General features: G+C 43.2%; 1 pseudogene; it reads right to left on the bottom strand.

Annotated features, from left to right (window-relative positions):
• Window positions 1-4,057: 4,057 nt before the first annotated feature.
• On the bottom strand, window positions 4,058-7,219 carry LOC117503334 (annotated as a pseudogene).
• Window positions 7,220-16,498: the final 9,279 nt, after the last annotated feature.

Genomic DNA, 16,498 nt, shown 5'->3' with positions numbered 1-16,498 from the left:
GAATGTCTAATTTCTTAGATGTGGAATTTCAACTCAGTGACAGGGTTAAGCATAAACAGTCCTTTTTTTCTTACAAAAAAGGTATGAACTCAAAAAACTCCTTCTTGCTTAGTAAAGGAATTCAACTCCAGAGTGCAAAAAAAAAAAGAAGCTAATACTCACTACAAAAGTGACAACATGGGAAGAAGACCACCATCAACCAACTCTGTACAAACAAGCATTAATGCAATGGATCCACAACTCAAGACGAACATTGAGAAACATTGTTCTTAAAGAGTTTTATTTTTTCATGCAGTTGTTCACAAAGTGTTGATCCTCGCCCCATCTTTGCTTGTGAATGGCCGAGCCTTTTGGGGATGCTCCTTTTATACCCAGTCATGACACTCACCTGTTTCCAATTAACCTGTTCACCTGTAGAATGTTCCAAACAGGTATTCTTTGAGCATTCATCAACTTTCCCAGTCTTTTGTTGCCACTGTCCCACCTTTTTTGCAACATGTTGCAGGCACCCATTTCAAAATGAGCAAATATTTGCACAAAAACAATAAAGTTTATCAGTTTGAACATTAAATATCTTTTGTCTTTGTGGTGTATTCAATTGAATATAGGTTGAAGAGGATTTGAAAATCATTGTATTCTGTTTTTATTTACATTTTACACAACATCCAAACTTCATTGGAATTGGGGTTGTATTTCAGATGTTGAAAGGTACACCAAACACTGCAAAAAAAAAAGAAACTTGAAACAACTTTTTAAAAGTTACTTATGCCCAAATGTATTAGTTTCTCTCAACATTAATATATTTAATCATATTATGAAAAAAACCTTTGTTAAAAATGAATATTCAGTCAATATTTCAATGAACACCCTTTGGCTGTGGGGGATAGTTGGTTATCTTGTTGCCTGTTCCTCTTTTAGCTTTAGCTTAGCCAAGGTAAAGCTTGAAGTCTTTTCTTGCGATGAAAAATTCTCAGAAACTCTCTCTTGAAGTTGAAGTTTTTCTTGTCCCAGAGTCTGTTGCTTGGTGTGGTCGATCCACGCATCAGGTCCAGGAGAGGATGGCAGAAGTCTAACCCTGATATACGAGGTCTGTTAGAAAAGTATCCAACCTTATTATTTTTTTCAAAAACCATATGGATTTGAATCACATGTGATTGCGTCAGCCAAGCTTGAACCCTCGTGCGCTTGTGTGAGTTTTTTCATGCCTGTCGGTTGCTTCATTTGCCTGTGAGCAGGCTTTGAGTGAGGTGTGGACTACCCCTCTCATCAATTTTTTATTGTGAATAAATTGTCTGAACGATTTGGATCTTTGCTGCATCAATTTTTTTCCAGAAACTGTAAGAGACCTCCAGGTGGACACCGTTCGAAAAATTAATATGGCTTTCAGGGACGATTTTATGGGGATTAAACAGATTACGGGGTGTTACTGCCGCTTTAAGGACAGCCCACAACTGCTGAGAGCGCAGCGCGACCAGCGCCGATGGACAGGCTGACACCCCGCACAAACAACCAGATCATTTCCAACGTGAAAGCTTTGTTGATCCGAGACCTCGTCTGACTTTCACAAAAAGGCAGAAGATGTGGACATCAGCACTTTTTCCGGCACATTCCACCGTTACAGGAGTTTTTTTTTTCATGGAAAAAGAAGCCGAGGGACGCGCCACGGAGCCGTTCATTACGCGGGACAAAACCACCTCGGTGTTGGTCTCACAGGACGGCTTAAAGGTGGATTTCAGACGGATTCTGGTTGCTTTCCAGTTGTGTGAATATCCGATTGTGATTATGCATGAGCTGAACATGCCAGAACATGTCCTGTGAGGCTTCATCACAGCGTTTCTTTTCGCCATGCAGCTCCGCCGCGACGCGCGGAATTCCTCCGCCTTTGTTCCTCTTTCCATGACAAAAACTCCTGTAACAGTGAAATGTGATGTTCATTTCTAAACTGGACGCTGTCTTGATCCGGTATGTCATCTGACTAGCACAGGAACTGTGAAAAGACGTGGACATCAGCACTTTTTCCGGCACATTCCACCGTTACAGGAGTTTTTTTTTCATGGAAAAAGAAGTCGAGGGACGCGCCACCGTGCCGCTCTTGACGCGGCACAAAACCACCTCGGTGTTGGTCTCTCAGGACAGCTTTCAGATGGATTCCGGTTGCTTTTCTCTCGTGTGAATATCCGATAAATTGAGCTTGAGCTGGACAAGCCCCAACATGTCCCGTGAGGCTTCATCATGGCGTTTCTTTGCACCGAGCGGCTGCACCACGACGCGCCAAACTCCTCCGCACGTCTGTCTTAATGTGCCGGAAAAAGTGCTGATGTCCACATCTTTTCACAATTTCTGTGCTAGTCAGAGGACATACCGGATCAAGACAGCATCCAGTTTAGAAATGAATGGCCCATTTCACTGTTACAGGAGTTTTTGTCATGGAAAGAGGAACAAAAGCGGAGGAATTCCGCGCGTCGCGGCGGAGCTGCATGGCGAAAAGAAACGCCGTGATCAAGCCTCACAGGACATGTTCTGGCATGTTCAGCTCATGCACAATCACAATCGGATATTCACACGATTGGAAAGCAACCGGAATCCGTCTGAAATCCACCTTTAAGCCGTCCTGTGAGACCAACACCAAGGTGGTTTTGTCCCACGTAATGAACGGCTCCGTGGCGCGTCCCTCGGCTTCTTTTTCCATGAAAAAAAAAAAACTCCTGTAACGGTGGAATGTGCCGGAAAAAGTGCTGATGTCCACATCTTCTGCCTTTTTGTGAAAGTCAGATGAGGTCCCGGATCAACAAAGCTTTCATGTTGGAAATGATCTGGTTGTTTGTGCGGGGTGTCAGCCTGTCCATCGGCGCTGGGAGCGTGCCGCGCTCTCAGCAGTTGTGGGCCGTCCTTAAAGTGGCAGTAACACCCCGTAATCTGTTTAATCCCCATAAAATCGTCCCTGAAAGCCATATTAATTTTTCGAACGGTGTCCACCTGGAGGTCTCTCAGTTTCTGGAAAAAAATTGATGCAGCAAAGATCCAAATCGTTCAGACATATATTCGCAATAAAAAATAGACGAGAGGGGTAGACCACACCTCACTCAAAGCCTGCTCAACAGGCGAATGAAGCAACCGACAGGCATGAAAAAACTCACGCATGCGCACAAGGGTTCAAGCTTGGCTGACACAATCACACGTGATTCAAATCCATATGGTTTTTGAAAAAAATAATAAGGTCGGATACTTTTCTAACAGACCTCGTACTTCCGTTCTTTTTGGTTTTATACCCCTTATTTCAGTAGGCATACATCTCCTCAGTCTTTTTCTTCAAGGTCATCAGTTGAGCTGATTCTCCTCTAACTCTTCCTGTTTGCTGGACATGTCTGATCATATTAACACATGAAATTAGCTCATATTTTTGTCATAGTGGAAAGCACCAAGTTTCCCTGTTCAAATGAAAAGCACTCACTTCCCCTTTCAGCAGAAACAGACAACCGACAATTATGCACTCCACAGCATTATTTTAATACTTATTCATCAGAAATTCTTTTCATTCTCAATCATCCTGTGTTACTTTATCTTATCTTTATCTTAAAACAATTTTAATCACAGCATTATCTCAATATCTTCATTTTCGGTACTTATTATCATGGAATCATTTAAATCATACACATTCTAATCATTTCTCCTTAATCACACAGTTTAATCATTAAACCATTTGATTACATTTCTTGTTCACAAAATACATCACTTAGATTATTGTGTACTAACTTATATCAATCAGCAGAGAGGGATTTCAACCTTCCTTAACACTACCAATACAAAAATGCACATTTTGCTAGAAAGCTCAGAAGTTAAACCTAACCTAGGCCTTTTCTGATTGAAGTTTGGGTGTTCTTTCTGGTTTCAGTGCAAAGACCAACAGATTGCTGAAAATGTAATTGTCAGTGACTGGGTGAATGGTTTTCTGTCTGTGCATGTCATGGAACTAATGTGCTTTCCAAGTTGGACTTTGCATCTTTCCCAGTATAAGTGGAATATGTGTAGATAATGAATGGATGGGAAGGACAGCGAAGTGATTCAAGTAGTTTTATTCATTTATACTTCAAAGTACTAAAGTATCTTTAACACTCCAAGTGGGCAAGAACAATGTAAAGAAATTTACAACCTGGCATCAACACCAAATTCCCTGAATGCAGCAGAGTTTGATTTGAACAACAACAAATTATTTAATGTCAAGAACTGTTGTTTTGAATCCAAACTTATCAACCTTAAAGACGGTTTGGTTTTATTTCTGAACAGGCATCAATTCCTCAATGGAATCGCCCTTCTCCAGCCTCTTTTCCATCTCCACCAGCAGCTTGATTCCGTCCACCACCATCTGCACCAGTTCCACCTCAGAAAAACCCAGTCTGTTGGCGTTGGAAATGTCAAACACGCCATTCACAGAAGCTGTGTCCACACCACCTGAGGAACAAAGCTCCACAGTGAGACTTTCGTCGCTGAATTAGTGGTTTGTTGCTTGTGTGTGTGTGTGTGTGTGTGTGTGTGTGTGTGTGTGTGTGTGTGTGTGTGTGTGTGTGTGTGTGTGTGTGTGTGTGTGTGTGTGTGTGTGTGTGTGTGTGTGTGTGTGTGTGTGTGCACGGTTTACCGGTTCCGCGTTTTTGGAGCCTCAGCTTTTTCAGGACCTCTTCAAAATGGGGGTGCTTGCCCATGTTGGGCAGCTTGATGTGGACTCCTGCACACAGGCCGGTGCCCAGGTTGGATGGACAGGTCACGATGTAGCCCAAGTGTTTGTTCCACATGAAACAGTGATGTTTCTGCTTAAACACTCTCTCGAACTAAACAGGACAACCCAACGCTGAGTCAGATCCTTGCACATTTGATTCAGATAAGTCAGTGTGGACAGTGATAAAGGTTTTCTGGAAATGACCATATTTCCCGTTATTTATTCCAATGCTTGATATGAATGGCTGTCTCCATCTCTCTATCTGTGATTAGTGTGACCACATATGCTAATCGCAGTTATTACTACTTACTAGGGGTGTTTCCCAGAGATTAGCATGACTTTACTTGGATGCAGATACACTGTAATGGCTCGTCAAAGGTGGGCCAACAATGTTACTGACCACCCTCTACTGTGTATGCTTGAAAACAGTGTTTTGTTTTTTTTTGCTTGTTTGTTTTAACATGATATCATGGTATCACTGCACTGATCTATACCATGTGGGTGCACCTCGTTCAGCAGCAGCAGCACCCGCTACACCTCCCAACTCCTTGATAGAACTAAAGTTTGAATGATTTGTTTCAGTAAAATGTGTGTCATGGTGACCCACCTGTATTGCTAGTTGGCATGCTAATGTCTCAAAAAGATAAGTCCTCTCAGAAGTATTATCTGGTTACAAAACAGGGTTTTTAGATTTTATAGTGTGCAGGCCTCACTAACTTTTTCAAAAAATGTAAGAGGAAAAAAATGCTAAACAGACAGAAATACGGCTGTCTGTGAGTGTATTCCACAATCTTGCATTGTTTTTCAGTCAGCTGACCAACATATGTCACTCTGTCGTCATGCTGTCTTAAATAGGATTTTGCCAGTCACCATGTTGCATTGCTCAGCATGGTTTGTATGTACTTGTGTGGTGTAAGTGATAATAATGATAATAACATGATTTTATTCCGGGTTGACTGACTGATGGTTGATATCAGCCTTCCATCTATTTTGCTAACCATAGATGGAGGGTTGATAATCATGCTATTGTATAATGAGTGCTTTCTTTAATTAATTGTGCAGTGTCAATGGAGTTTGTCCCAAACTTGGCAATCTGTCAATTTCCAGAAAACCTGCACTGTTGGAGAATCTCCCAAAACACATTAAACTCTTATTTTTGGTTCCTACCAACCTCAATTAGACTTCTGCAGAAGCGTGTGAACACTTCCTTCATGTTGCTGTCTTTCTGCACGGAAATTACATGCAGGTGATCCTCCTCATTCACCCACACCAAAAATGTCTTGTTGTCATTGTGCCTTTAGATGGAAAAATTGGTTTCAGATTGAAATCTAAAAATTCTAACGTGAACTCCGACAACAAAATTTCATTGCGATCCATCCTTGAGTTTTTGAGATACAATGCTCACAGACAGAGAGGAGTAATTACACAATGTCCACATCCTGTAAGTAATCAACATAAACAAGACTGCCTGACTGAATGCAAGTGAAGAAATCCTCACCAGATGCCCCTGGCATCAGGCCAGTCACGGGCCATCCCAGAGGCCAGAAGCAGAGGTGACAAAGGCTTGTCAAACAGGAAGTGGTCATCAATGAGCTGCTGCTGCTCAGCTTCAGTCATATTCTTCAGGGCATAGTATTTCCCCTTCAGGTCTCCAGTGAGTGATGCGAGAGCTGAGGGAGGAAACAGTGATGACCAAAGATGCAATACACCCTAGAGCTAAGACCCCATCACCACCAAAAGAAACAAAAAAAAAAACTGAGTTCTTACTGCTGCAGTAACTGCATAAATAGTCCATGTACCTTCAATAGACAGCTTCTCCACAGCACGTCTCTCTCCACGGCTGCAGTGTGGGGGCAGAGAAAAGCCTCGGATGCTGTGGCCGGTTCGGATGCGAGAGCTCAGGGCATAGTTGGGGGTCATTGCCACCCTTTGGAGGAAGGACGTGCATGTTAGACTGACCGCAGAAAGAATCCAGCTGCTATTGTGTATTTTGTCTCAACGGTACCTGCAGTTTGTATGAGTTGAGGTCAGTTTTGTGCTGGTCAGTTGGCTTGTATCCTCTGTGTCTGTCCTCTATTACGGGGTCCAACAGCTCCTTAAAGACCTTGTACGTCTCCTCGTCTCCAGCGACGCAACCCACAGTCATAATGAAGGGGTGACCTGCAAGCAAAGTTATAACAGGATTGAAACCTAGAATTAAGAGCTTGGTCTTATACACCGAGCCACAACATTTTAGAGAGGTACAATCTAGAATTTCTTCAGAATATTTGAAATGTTATAAAACAGCTTGTGTGTGTGTGTGTTCTTTTTTTTACCAGGGTTATCAACTCCAGTCTAAATAACATCATCCAGAGTAAATCCACTGGATGTCTGCCTGCTCCTCAGCTTGTCGTACATAGCAAGAGTCAGGACCTTGGCCATGTGACTGTTGTGCTTGCTGAGGTCTGGGTACTCCTCCTCTGAGGTGTGATTCATCTTCATTGCACGGTGTGGGTTCGTGAAAGGCATTGGATCCTTGGTGGAGAAAGGAGATGACAAAATGATGTGAAACTAAACAAACCAGTAATAGCTGTCAAAATGTAATGATAGGAAATATATTTATTTGACAAAGTCATTTAATTTCAAACATGATTTTTTTTTGGGGGGGGGGGGTGTAAATAGTTTCAAGACTTTAACACAGAACTGCTTCATAAAAAAAAAAAGTTAAAGTACTTGTTTTTGTTTGTTTTACTAGTTTGAGAGGTCTCTATGACTTATATTCCAAAGTGACTTATTTGTCAAAAAACAGTGTTGTAACTGTTCACAAAATCTTGGTTTGGTACATTTCCAGGAGAGTGAAAACAAGAAACACAACAATAGAGACACTAACCCTTTGTCCTTTAGGTGAGTGTGTGACAGAATAATCTTTCCAGATTGTTTCAAATTGTTTTTTCTTTAATTGAAAATAAATGTAACTTATATTCTAGTGTCGTTTATATGTTTTGTTTCTCTTCATGATTTTTTTTTTTTTTTTTTTTAACAGATGTAACATACTCTGTAAAATATGGTTTTAGGCTTTTTCAGCTCTGTGGGTAATGAACTGCTGCACAAATAAAAGATATTTGCCTGGACTTTCTGTAAGAACACAAATATTCTTGCACCAGCGCAACCACTGCCAAATATTTCATATGTTCTATGCATAATTCCATTATTCCACCCATAAAATATGAAGTCTATAAGAATCAGTGTGAATTCTGCCTTTTATTTACAAAATATGAATATCAGAGAATGTAAGCCAGTACCATACTCACAAGCAAGTCTTTGTTGGGCTTGAACCTGTGTCAGATCCCGTTATTTTTTTTAGATACACGGCACACGCTCACCCTCCGATGAGTGTGTTTGTGTACTAAACCAGCTCTCCGTCTCTGGGGTCCGACCTTCGTGTCTCCACGGGTATTACCCGGCAGGGCTGCACAAAGGCTGTTCAAGCTGGTGGCGAGGAGATTCGTCTAGCCGCTCACTGCCTCCATCCGGACGTCCACCCCGCTGACGCTGATCTCGCACTCCGGTCGAATAGCCTCCTCTGGAACCAGGATACGAACCGGCCACGCCCGTTAACGGCAGCTCTCCTCTTATGGATCAGGGCTCTTGGAATGTTGCTAGATTTTGAATTTAGTGACTCGTACAGCGAGTCCCCAGGATGTGTTAATTTCATTAAAAACCAGACTAACCTTTTAGAGCACTTTTTGATGTTGTACACCCAATAATCTTTAACTTTTACACCTTAAGAAGCATCAATAAATCCAATGTCTGAGCCTTAACACTTTAACTGCATGCTTGGAAATTTATTGCAGGTTTTGCAAGTGCCGACAACATAATCAAAATAGGTTATATGATGATAATTTCACAACAGTAATTCAAGTATAATTAGAATAATGATTGGCAGAGATTTTTGTTTTTGATTCAATAATACTGTCTGATCTTAGTTTGACTGGACTGGATTGACTTCTTAACAATTTTTCTAGGAGTGAGGGAAGGAGGTTTTTGAGGTTAAAGTCCCCAGCTCGATGAACTTGATTTCCTCTTCATCAGCTATTAGTCGTTAGCTGACCACGATCCTTGTGTGATGTTGTAATCCTTCAGGAAATTAATCCACATAAGAGTTTATTCCTTCTTCAATCAACCAAAAGTTGATCTAATCCATTCTGGTATGCTGTGATGTTCCTTGAGAGAGAAAACGTTGAACCTTCCTCACTCAGACTTAAGGCCAGTGATTATTCTCCAATGCTCTGCTACTCCGTGACTGGACGGCCTGAGTGGGAGTTGAAAACTCTCTCAAATGATCTCTTATGGCTCCAATCCTCTCACTCCACGATTCCAATTGCTGCTCACAAGATGGTCAAGTCTTGTGATCTCCTCGTAGCAGGGGAGAAGTGACAACAGCACCTCTCCCTGGAAGAATAACCCCGTTTCCTGGTGTTTCACAGTTTATATATGTGCTTGACTCTTTATTGTCCTCAGATGATCTTGGTTACCATGGGGGCGCTGGTGACTCAAAACCTCCTCCATTCTCCTTCCCTTACTGGAAGCCATCTGCGGCCCTTTGCCAGTAACTTATTTCTCAAGTTCCTCTTTTCTGTTAACACTTCAGCTTTTCTGAGAATTCATTTTCTAAATCATGTCTTTAGAATCACATCAATCATATTCAATCATTTCATTACAACTCTCTTTCACATAAAAACAATTCATATGATCATATACAAACATTTTCATTCCTTATTATTCATTTTCATATTTTACCACATCTTAATCATTTGATCAGTTGTTTATCATCAGCTTTTCTTGCAACATCACTTCACTTCCTTTTTCTCTCTGACTGCACTCTTTATGAAAAACAACTTCTTCACTTCCTTTTTTCTCTAACTCTGCACTCTTTATGAAAAACAACTCATATAATCATTCATTTCACTTATTTGTAACATACTTTTTCTAATCACCTCTTAATTTTTAACACATTAATACTTCATTTAATCATACTTGTCATTTTAGAATCATCTTTAGACATATTCCATCGTCTTCACCACTGAGTTCATTCCGTGGGCCTCCCCATTTGTAATGGAAAAGTCTGGTATGACCTCACTTACTCCGGGAAAGTACCAAACACTGTTCAGTTTAATCCAACAGCATGTATATTAATCCCATGGCACGTACTATATTCCAAGATGAAAACAAGCTGAAAGCAAGCTTAAAGTCATCTTTCTTGACACCCCCTCCATGACTTGAAGCTCTGCCGATCTCTCTATGCCTCCATAAAAACATCCTTGTCGTCGTCGACAGGGTGAAGGGTGAGCACTTCTTTTTCATCCACCATCGGAGACAGAACAGGAGGAGCTGGAGTTGAACGACACTCATCCAGCACCACGTACTCCTCTCCGCCCATCTGTAGATTGCTGTCGCCGTCAGAAGGCTGCTCTTCCAGTAGCGATGATTGTGATGGTAATCCCGATGGAGACGAAGTTGCCTCATATTCCTGAGATGATAATCCGTCAGGGAACGATGGTGCGCATGGTGAAGTGGGGGTGACGGGTGTATAACACGGTGTAACTGGTGTAGATGGTCGTGGTGATGTATCCTTCAGTTGAGGTGAAGCTTCAGCGTGAATATCCTCAGGCTCAGGCTGTTGAAGGTGTTCGTCCAGGAACACCTGCGTGAGGGCCTCCAAACACCAGTTCATATCCTCGGTCTGCACTCCAACCTCCACAGTGCGCTGTGGAGATGAACGTGGAACTGGTGGTAATGAAGGACCAATGGCCACGATCCGGCCATCGGCAAGATGAGCTGTGGAGAATCTTATTCCCGTAGGATACATCCACATTTTGGTAAACACGGGGCAATACATATATCCTTCTGGAGACACTATAGTGTCAGATCGTATTTGATCACTCAAGAGAGAATGCCAGATCATGTCTGCCTTGATCTCAATTTTTAAGTATGCTGCTGTTGGTACCTGGGGTAGAAAAGATGTATCCTTCCGTCCCAATATTCCTCGTGCCACTTGAACAGCGAAGTTGTTGCTATAACACGTCGGGCACCACAGAGTCGGTGTTATCTCCCAGAAGTAGAGCGCTTGTTCCAGGGTAGCTTGACAATGAATACATCTTATATCCCCCTATAGTGTAAGAGGAAACATTAGTCTTTTAACTATTATATTGCAAGCAAGCAAAAGAGTTCGTCGGGATTAATCAGATGCGCGCCAGAGTCGCCTCATGATCACCGTAGGAGAGTGGGACTCTGATGACGTTACCATTCCCGCTGTGGCTGAAGCAGCTGCACGCGGGAAGCAAGCATTATAGGTCGTAAACCATAACAGCAGGAGTAGTTGACTAACCATGGACAGCCAGTATAAAGCTGATAATATTCCCCATCCTAAGACCAAATTATGATAAGTCCAAGTTTGTAGAGCCAGGGTTTCTTGCGTTGTACGGCTCCAGTTAACGTAGCTATGTACGCCAATAGGGTCAGGGCCATCACAGCTTCGCACACAATGTCAGCTACCACTGCTGGGGCGTAAAAGATTGTTGTCATATCTATCACCATCCAAATTGTAATTGATGTGTACTGCCATATTCCCCAACAGTCAAACTGGAGAGTAAAGCGACGGAGGACGTGAGTGATGAATAAAGACAACCCTAAATCACTCTGACCGTAGTGCAGATTGATGATCGCCAATCTGACACATCCATGTAGTAGCGTTACTATTCGCAGTGGTTGTCGTAAGTCCCAACAGCCGACACAGCAGTATAGCAGCCATATTAACAGTAGTGCAATAAACTCCACTCTACTCACTTTGAAGATGGTGTCACTTATGCCGCCAGTATTGTTGGACATTGTGCTCTCTTATTCTTTTTACTTATCTCCTTAAGTTTGTACACTGTTATATAGATGCTTCTTCTTCCTTCAATCCCCCAAGGCAGAATGAACAGGGCGTGTCTCGGCGTCGGGCTTTGTAGGCTCCATCGCTCCTCCCCTAACGGAGGAGGGGCTCCATATCACTGCATTGTGTGCTCCTCCCACACAAGCGCAGGGCGGCTGCGAAACTTCCTTTTATCAAAACATATCCAATTACTGCAGCAATAATAAGTCCTATTATGATTAACAGATAGGGCCAAAGATATCCAAACAAATGTCCAATCCAACCAGTTACTACTTCGAGACCTTCTTTAATGACCTCTATGGTCTCTGCAGCGAAAGTGGTGATGATTCCTCCAGCAATTATTTGCGTTCTTTCCCACCAAGAACATTCATGCCGACCTCTTCCTTTTCCACAGCTCAACCAATGTTCTGCAGGCGATTCACATGTACCATTATTGTAAATCCGATTGGGTCCCAACCATTCGTAACCGACAATTTCTTGTCCTTCACATAGACTTTTCTTGAAGGCATATCCTTCTTCAAGCATTATCAAAGCATTATCAAAGCGGCTCCAGCTTTTGAGGTTGTTTCAGTAGTGGCATTTCTATGCCAAATTCTCCTTCTCTTGGTCTTTCGTTGATTCTTTGAGGTTGCGTGGTGATCACGCTGTCTTCCCTTGGTTCTTCCATCTCGGAGATAGATGATCTTAGGTGCTATTGTTTGTCTCGTGCTCCCAACAGAGACACTTGATGCTCGTTGCTGAAGAAGGGTGATTAACAAGGGAGATGGCCATGGGAGTCTAATATCTAGTCCTCGCCACGCCCATTTCCAAGTGACGACTGTCTCCTCCTTCATTTCAGGCGGTGGTCCCTGGGGTGTGTAGAAACATTGTGAAGATGGAGGATTCAATTCTCTATGTAGGTGCAAGATATCCTCATAGGCGTCCCAATATGCCACTCCATTGTAGACATACTGCGCCATCACAGAGTACAGAGGAGTCGATCTCCGAAATAATCCTCTTCCCGACTTTATGCCAAGTCGTATCAGTATAGCCTTTGGGGGTTGCTAAAGCCCCACTAGTACTCTGGTTCGCCATCCACTTCTAATAGGCGGAACACTTCCGCCTTTTTCGATGTCAAGGTACTGTACTGTCGTACATATTGGCAAAGTTTGGTTCTCAATCAAATAAAAAGTTGAACGTGCCTCTTGTTGTTGAAGTCTTTTAAACATGTAGGGACTACTGGTCCAAATCTGGAATGATCCAAGCCAAATATCCACATACATTCCTTGTAATGGATCAACATAATTAGGTCCCCACCTTATTTTAAATCTGTAGCCCCTTCTTTGTACATACACCACGTTCAAGATGCAGGGGTATAAGTCTGGACACCGGGGAATTGGGTAAAACTTCCATCCGACCCCGGGGCAATTCCAGTGTTGTCCAACTTTGTTCACGATAGCTTCTAAAGGAGTGTATATTCCAGGCTCTGCAAGGTCAGCAGCTCTTTTATATGAGTCATTATCTACAAAGTATCCTCCTGTTCCCAGCAACCATCCTTTTTCTTTGTAATCCTTTTGTGGCCAGCTTAAACATATTTTCTTGTAGGGTAATTCCAAATATGGTGTAAGTCCTCCAGGCCCGGATCGTAGACTATTTACATTATTTTCATCTAGTTTGAAGGTCCGCAGCATGATTCAAAGTGAGTTGTTACTCCGCCATCGGTCTCCTTCTCTTTCTGCCAAGATGCACCACCATAGGGAACAGTTGTTGTCTCTTAGAGAGATGAGTGTAGATGGGAGATGGGTGCTTAAGTTCTGAATCCATTCCTTTCCATGCCCACTTCCACATCGTAACAATCATTCTGTCAGGTTTAGGGAGGGGTCCCTCAGGGATCCTCTGTACTTGATGTGGGGGTACATAGTCCCATATTTCTTGCCAATGCTGCCAAAACCGGTATCCGGAATATCTGGTTTGTGATAGGGCTAGATAAAGGGGAACTATAGGCTTGTCTTCTTGATCCTTGGGCTCAATTTGAAGCTGAATTTTTCTTGCCTGACTACAGTTCCAGACTCCTCTTTTGTACAGGTAGCAGAAGTTTTGATTTTCAAAAATTGGTGGTATGGTTGGGGGTAGGCAGGTCATACAGGCCAGGGGTTGATCGATAACTCTTAAATTTAATGTTTGGTTATCTAATACGGGATATCTTGGGTCTTGCAGTCGTTTGTGCAATTGACGTTGCATGTTGGGGCTTGTCGTCCAGATCAAGCACTGGTTAAGGTATATTTCAACCTAGATTCCTTGGAGTGGCTCAACGTAATTAATCCCCCATTTCAATGTGAATCTTAGGTCTTTGAGTTGTAGGTAAACCACATTTAATATCCAAGGGTAGGTATCTGGACATCTTGGAACCGATTGGGGCATTCTTCGGCGTCCTTTCATGTACCAATGCCGCAAACTTGCATCACTCAGCACTCGTTCAGCGAGTAATTTTTGTCCTGTTGTCTCTGTTAATTCAGCATCTCTTTTATATTCATAATTTGTGACAAAATATCCTTTTCATGCTAGTTCCCAGTCTTCTTCTTCAAAATCTTTTTCTGGCCAATCCAAATATAGTTTCTCAGCACCGAGGACACTTTGTATGTAGGGTCCAAATCTTCCTCTATTATTGATAATGGGTACTCTATATACACTTGGTCCTTGCGACATTTTACAACCAGCCGCTTCTTCTTACTTCTTCTTTGTCCCGCGGAAAATGGAGGGGAACATCCAGCGACTCTGAGACTTTCTTGATTTTTCCTCACCTTGAGTCGGTTGGTCTAACGACTGCTGCTGTTCCTCCAGGAGGTCAACGTGTGCTCCAACAGAATAAACCCCCACATAGGGAACCAACACCATCAGCACTGTGAGCCGCACCTTAACTGTTTGGTCCGGCCTACTAGGAGTGTCCGCTCTGCTAGCCACTCCCCCTCTAGATTGTATCCTCCTTTTCCTCACCCATTCTTCGGGTGTCACGTGGTACACGGCTGACGTTTTCTTCGGTTTTGCTGCTTTATTTCCCCAGGCGTCTAATCCAGTGGTAAAATAATGCATGAGGGTTTCTCTGCCCCCTTTTTCTTGTGGCACCTCTTCTGCATCTTCCAGTAGAACTTCTGGATTTTTTAGAACTTCTTCTATCAATTTTGCCCAAGTTGTCAATTCCCAAGGGCCATTCCATCCTTCTTCTTGGGCTTTTTGCTGTTGATCATCTGTCAGTCCTCCCATCATGTCTGTATATCCGGGTCACTCCGGATCTCTATACACTCTGAACACTAGTGGAATTTGTACTGCATCTATTGGAGGGTCATAAAGTTTGCCCATACTCTGGCCCCTGGGACCAACTTTGATGTATAGCTTCATGCAACAAAGACGGCTTTCGCTCACTACCTCCTGCAGCTTGGTCACTTCCTCCTGCTCTAGTTGTGTCCAACATCAAATAGACACTTGGGGCCGTTGGACTCACGTCACCGCTGCCTTGATTCCCCTCAGCTTGATCAAGCGCAGTTGTTGCTGCAGGATTAGCCCAGCAGGCTTCATCGGTGTGAAAGGTCCTCAGGGGGTCCAAGAACCTTCTCACTTGCCATCCGTCTGCTTTTGCCACATGCAGTAGTCTTCCCATATGAGTTCTTGCTTTACACACCAGGCAATACTCGATCTCACGTCCATTCCAATAGCATGAACACACCTGCATATCCACATTGTCTCCACGTATGTCCCACTGGGTGTAAAAGACCATTCTTGGCAAGTGGGTTAGTCGGCATAACCAACATACAAGTGCATCCAAAACCTTCACCGGCTTGTGAAGTAATTGCTTGAATTCATTTTTTGCCCCATTTGGAATTGGGGGTTTTCTAACCCAAGGTCCCGACCATTGGACCGTCAGCGGTACTTCTTCACGGCAAATCACACAGTGATTCTCAACTTTCTTCCATTGTAATAACTCCTTTTCTTTAGATAAAAATCCTTTCTTTGCATGATATAGTATCCTCAGGGCTTTGCCTGCCCAGAGGCCATCTCTTGTTCTTCTTAAGGCAACCACCCCATTGACAGTGGCCATTCTGACGAAGGGTGGAGGATCTTGGGTGTTTTTGGCAATGTTTAGCTCCTGGTTTCGTCTAGTCAGGAGTTGGCTTCAGCTGCTCCACTCCATGGATTCCCTTTCTCTTCAACTCTACTGTGTTATTGTCCAGTATCTTCACTACTGTATCTGTGGTCTCATACTTAGGTTTAACAGCAGTGTTGGTTGGGTGATCTCGAGCTCTCACCCACACCTTCTGTCCAACCTTAAACGGGATCTTTGGTTCTGGTTCTCTGTCCCTTTTAGTCTGACTCCGCCCCACTTCCGGTGTCAAAAATGGGCGTTGGTTCAGTTCTTGCGAAGGGGTGGGCCTGCCGGCACGTTGGCGGTCATTCAGGGCCTGTCCAATTTCCAGGGCCTTAGTACTCCATTCCTTCGTGTTAGCATTTTTCCCAGTCCAGTTTTTCACCAGTCCAATAGCCCTTTCTACAACTCCATTTGCTTGAGGAGTGTATGGGGGCGAGTAAATTCTCATTACTCCATTTTTCTGGCACCACTGGTCAACCTGAGCATTACGGAAATGTGTCCCATTATCCGTTCTCAGCTCCTTAGGTATCTCCAGATTTGAACACACTTGATCCAACATGCTGATCACACTGCTGCCATTGGCTTTTCTCACAGGCTTAACAGTCACATAGCCTGACATAGAGTCCACAAGCACCAACAGATACTTTTCTCCTTTCTTACCGGTCACACCCATGGGCCCGGCAACATCCATGCATACTGATCCCCATGGAAAAGTACTCTTTATGGTGAAACCATCCACCCTTTGTCCTCGTCG

This window comes from Thalassophryne amazonica, chromosome 21 (genome assembly GCF_902500255.1).
Source record: "Thalassophryne amazonica chromosome 21, fThaAma1.1, whole genome shotgun sequence".
Lineage (NCBI taxonomy): Eukaryota > Metazoa > Chordata > Actinopteri > Batrachoidiformes > Batrachoididae > Thalassophryne > Thalassophryne amazonica.
The sequence above is the reverse complement of the archived record's forward strand: the minus strand, read 5'-3'. Positions and strand labels throughout refer to the sequence as shown.